Source organism: Daucus carota, chromosome 5, assembly GCF_001625215.2.
Source record: "Daucus carota subsp. sativus chromosome 5, DH1 v3.0, whole genome shotgun sequence".
Classification (NCBI taxonomy): domain Eukaryota; kingdom Viridiplantae; phylum Streptophyta; class Magnoliopsida; order Apiales; family Apiaceae; genus Daucus; species Daucus carota.
In genome coordinates, this window is record NC_030385.2 from 17,761,994 (window position 1) to 17,767,676 (window position 5,683).

At 34.0% G+C, this 5,683-nt stretch overlaps 1 long non-coding RNA gene across 1 annotated transcript; it reads right to left on the reverse strand.

Moving 5' to 3' along the window:
- Positions 1-499: 499 nt before the first annotated feature.
- On the reverse strand, positions 500-2,269 carry LOC108222290 (uncharacterized). The gene is made up of 2 exons (XR_010292316.1): positions 1,912-2,269; positions 500-1,032 (listed from the first exon to the last, which is right to left on the reverse strand). It is a non-coding gene; the product is annotated as an uncharacterized LOC108222290 (long non-coding RNA).
- Between the last annotated feature and the right edge of the window lie 3,414 nt (positions 2,270-5,683).

Below are 5,683 nucleotides of genomic sequence, written 5' to 3' on the forward strand. Positions count from 1 at the left end.
GATTTAAGTTGAGAGGAAGCAAGTATAATATATTTGATCTTAGCCCTTATAAACACACTCAAACACCATACACCGACGAATTTGTGTCATACAACCACCACGATAAATCTTTGTTCAGGCAACAATCTCATTTTTATTAATTACCCAATTCATGCATCAAAACCTTGCATCAGCACATGTATATCAATTTATTTGATCATCTAAAAAGTTTCATGTGATGAGCTGCAGTAAAATAATCTAGATCTCCGGAACACAACTACAAGAAAATTTGCAGAATATTTTCCAACGGGATCATTTTATGTTTATTTCTCATGTCTAACTGAAAGCAATCATATTTCTACAATTTCCTGATTGAAATATATAAATGAAAAGAGGTGTTGCACTTGCACACCTTCTGGCTGCAACCTATAAAACTGAGAACAAGTATAAAAAATTATTGTTTATATTATATTTAAGAGCCGACCCAGACAAATTAACTAGGACACCAGGAACCAGCAAATAACAGATATATTTTTATTGATTATAAAGTAAAATCTGGCCTGCATACCATCTTAATCTTCAACAATAGTCATGTGTTTGTATATATGGTGGAAGCTATCTAGCTAGCTACATGTATAGCAGTAGCAGATACAGTATATCTCAGGTTTAAGAGAGTGAATTTGCATGTCTTTTTCTATAATCATTCTGTGGTCCTTGTCTTGGTCAGACTTATTATCCAACCACTATTCCTCCCCTTGGCTCCCTCCAGCCTCCCACCCACATGGCATACTACACTTGCTTTATTGGACCTCCTCCTCCACTTGAAAATGTGGCCGATCCGCTTCCCCCACCTCAACGCCGACCCTCTTGGCTTTACATGCTCCACCACACTAGTGCTCTCTGTTGAGTACTCCTTGCCTTCATTGCTCGCTAACTTATGCTTCTGATCTGATGGCGAGTTGCACTGCTCTAAACACACTTTTGAAACTGTGTTTGGATTCTTCTCCCATGAGCCTACCCCGTTGTTTTCGAACTTGATTGATATGAATGAATCTGCACACAAATTTTATTAAGAAATCTTTCAGTTACCTTGTGACAAAAAAAAAAAAAAACAAAGAAATCTTTCAGTTACCTAATTTACTTTACGATTTCTGTATAAGCTTATCATCACAAGACCAAACAATTGCAATTCATGCAAATGATGGTCTTAATCATTGGTTAAACAGTATATTTCCTGTTTTCAATTGTATAAGATAGCAGTAACAAGACCTTACAAGGACCCTTTGGTGTCCATTATCACAATTTTGAAATATTAATGTCTCAAATATCACGATTTGAAAAAATGATAGTCAATATTATTACTTATTAACGCTATATTGTACAGCGTTTTTGATAATATCAAAAACTATACTTCATATAACATTTGTTGGGGTTAAAATATAGCATGCTATTTCGTGTAACATTTTGTTGACGTTAAAAGAACAAAAAGCTACACGATATAGCGTTTGGTTGTGATTAGAAAAACATAAAGCTACTTCGTATAGCGTTTTGCTGGATTAAGAAAACCAAACTCTACACAATCTAACGTTTTTTCTAAAATTGAAAACACTAGATTATCCCGTATTAAGAAATAATATTTGGGATATTTTTTCACTTCTGTTATTTTAAACATTACTTGTGTGCTTAAACGTTATAAGTCACTAATTTTGGAAAAAGATATTTAAATTTTTACTATATTTTGAAAAAATTATATATAAGTCCATATTTCTTAGATATATAGAACGTTAAACACCTATTACATATTTAATACCGAAAGAATATTATACAAATATGAAAAAAAAAATCACGAACGTCCTGTTTCCATCATTTAACAAGGCAAACATGCCCATTAGAAACAACATAAGTGAAAATTGATAATGAAGGCAAACCAACCTTCAAGACTAGAAGCATCACTAAAGTCCAGATGATCAGATTTCCGGTGGCGAAATTCGAACCGGCTGAGCAACGAAGATATAGCAAACAATTTTGGTAAACTGGTAGCCACGGCCGGACGCTTCTGGTCATGACTGAAACTGTAGTTTCTGAAAAGACTCCTGCTACGGAGATGACTCTGCTTTGAAGCCAAGACTAGAAGCTTTTCGTTGAGGCACATATGACACACCCCCGTAACAACTTCTGTGGGATGAAAATAACAAGCATTTTCATCTCTGTACTCACAATTAATATTCATACTAGCTGCTAGTAATGTTAAAGATCGGAGTAACACAAGGCAGAGAAAGATGAGATTATAACCATGCACCAAACCATGTGTTTGTGTTTGTCTACGTATATACTCCCTCCGTCCCGGTCAATAGTTTACATTGGGGTATGGGGGCGTGGCACGGACTTTAATATTTTAATAAAACATAGTTCCGCAACTTATTTTTACGATGATTTTTTTCTGTATAAAAATACAACGTTTATATCTTTATATAGAAAAAGAAATTTTTAAAAATAAGTTATTAAACAATGTTTTATAGGAGTATTAAAATGCGTGTCGCAACGTGAAAAACAAACGTATACAATTGACTGGGACAGAGAGAGTATGATTTAAGGGTTCTAGTGTGTGCTCATGAGCACATGCTAATCGCGAAATTTTATATGTTTGAGAAGTTTTGATTGGTGTCATAATTTTATATGACGGGAGTCCATCATTATTAACATATAAGAACCAAAATTTATAAAATTCCACGCTTGACATGTGTCTAGAAAAACCAATAATTTAATGTACGGTTTTTCTATGGTGTGCCCACGGGCACATGCTAAGCGCAAAAGTTTTTGTATTTAGATCATTTTGATTGGCTCTGCTTCTTAATGATGATAGACCCCCTGCAAATATATCAACCACACCGGTCAAAATAATTTATATGCAAAAATTTCCGCGCTCAGTACGTGCTCATTGCCGTATATTAGCATGCCCCGACAGTGGGTCTGTGTGATATAAAGTGGTTCCTTTGACAAGGGAAAGATTAAAGTGCATGTAGTCAAGTTGTAGACCGTTTCCGATAAAGGGTGACCTACATTTCTATTAGTGGTAAGAATGACACAGTGGGGAGGCCTGTTGTTTATAGTGTAAGAAACGTCTTTCACATATTTATTGGGATTGAGTCGATTGACTACTTGATGGCTACCACTTCCGATAAAGTATGAGATAGGTTTTCAAGCTAAGCTTTTGACTGACAGTAAATAATTTCATAGTTCTACTTAAATGGGTCTGTTTTTCAACTAACATACTTCTGCTTCATTTGCGTTTTATCCTCAAGCTTGCAAGTTGCAAAAAGAGTGTTTTTTGTTACTGTCTTTCTAATGTGTGGGCAGTGGCGAATCTGACTATGAAGTTAGGGAGGTCAATTTTTTTAAAAAGAAAATCAAGAAGGGTCACAAAAAAATTAAGGGGGTCAATTTCAATTTTACAACCTAAAAATATGTATAATATTAAATTAAAAAAAATTTAAGGGGGTCAGTTGCCCCCTCTTGCCCCTTCTAAGATCCGCCTCTGTGTGTGGGCACACAATAAGGGCACACAATAAGCACCAACTCTCATGAAAATGGCTTCATTTGATTGGTGGAATTGGTGTAAATGCGGGGGGCATCAACATTTATTATCCATCCACCAATCAAAAGCTAGTATTTTCATGGGAGTTAGGGTCTATTGTAGAAAATTCGTTTTTGTTAAATGATCTGCCACTTGGTCTAAGATATTAAAAGCCCCATAAATAATTGGTTGAATATGTTTATTGGTCAGATGGTTTTACTGTTTCAGTTGTATAACTCAAGCCTTCATCATTTTGCCTCTAAACGAAAACAACACTTACCGTTCAAGTTATAACAGCGTGGTGGTTGACTGGTTATGAAGGGTCCATAAGATATGAGAGCTAATAAAAATAAAATAAATTTATAAAATTCCGCGCTTAGCATGTGCTCATGAGTAAAAAAACCGAATAAATAATTTGCGGAGCAGATATGTAATGTCATTGTTGATATAATTGAAAACGTAGATGAAAATAGGTACAAGTGGTTTAGAAGGAAGTAGGGCGCAAAATCAACAGGAACCTTTGTAAATAAAATTCAAACAAGGCTCTCTAAGTGATCTCAATTTTGTTATCTATTAAAGATTTGGATCTTTATTCTTTAACATGAAAAATCGGTTCAGTGAGTAAACAAATTCAATTCTAGGTTTTTTTTTTATGTTCTATTCGAACTCAGTTTGGTAATTTGACTTGAATTTGTCCAACTCGACCCGATCTAGATAAGATTTATAAATATTTCAAAACTTGAAATATTATTTTAAAATAAATTTAAAGTCATTCTCATTAAAAACTTGAATGAAAAGATGAAATGAGGAATGTAATTATATTTTACAAAAGTTTTATCAAATAAAAGAATATGATAATTGTTTGTGAATCAAGTATATGATTAGTATTGGAAAATCGTTAGGCTGTAAATTACATGCATGTACCATATGATACAAATAAGGATTAGTTGAGGGAAAATTATATAAGAATTATTTTTTGATTGAAATGTTGACATAAACTTTAAGATCACATATAAGTTGAATATGTAATATAAATAAAAATTATCAGCGAAAAGAAATAAGTAAAAAGAAAATTATAAAAGAAAACTTCTAATTTACAAAAAAATTATAATATTATGTTTAATCTGAATTTGATTATTAATTTTTGTGAAGTAAGCTAGTATATCACTGTTTGTCTGTGTTTGCGCATCCATGTTAAAAAAACAACACGACATATCAATGGCTCTGATTTTCAAATTTTACAAGTCCGGACACTAAACTGTGTGTGTTATCCCACACTAATTTTCTCGTTAGATAAGCATAGGTTCTATGTGGCAAAGGGGTGGCAATTTCGAGTAAAACCGGACGTGCCTAATTTTTTTTATCCCAACCCGAACCCGACAGAAATCTGAAAAGGGTTAAGAAATTATGACACGAATCCAATCTTATAAGCACTTGAATTACCCGAAACTGACATGTTTATCATGAACTCAAGTAGGTCATGTTTATGGTAGATAGATGCATTGAAGGAGAAGGAAAAAGGTTAAAAGGTGATAAAAAGAAGGAAATAAAGGGTCACATGGAAAGAAAAGAGAGTGTGTTTCCATGTTGGTAGATTGCAGTGATGTTGATGAAAGCATGGAGGACCCAAGACCAAGTTCTGGTTGTGCCTCTCTTTTCATTTCTCAACATTAGTTCACCTTTATTATTATAGTCCAGTCGTTTCCCTACTCTTTTCTTCCCCACAACCCACAACATCCTTCACCCCACCCACAGTTTCCCCTTTTCCAGGACTTTCAACACTTCTTCTTAAGTACCCTTTCACTTTTCTCCAACATGATGATAATTGATTTGTATCATGTCAATTGTCTATTCATCAGACCCATTGGCTCAGCTTATTTTTCATCTATCTAAATCATACACTCAAATTTGTTACAAATGCTATTAAGTCAATTTAGTTTTTCCAATTTTCATGTCCAAACTAGAGCAAATCCACACCCAATGACCCAAATCCTTCATTCACTTGCCTGCATATATTTTACTATCATTCACCTTCTATCACTACCAGCAGCAAAACCAAGTACTGTAAAAGCGGAGTGCCTTTTAGTTACAAGAAAGAGTCAAGATTAAAATGGACTATTAAAGCCAAGG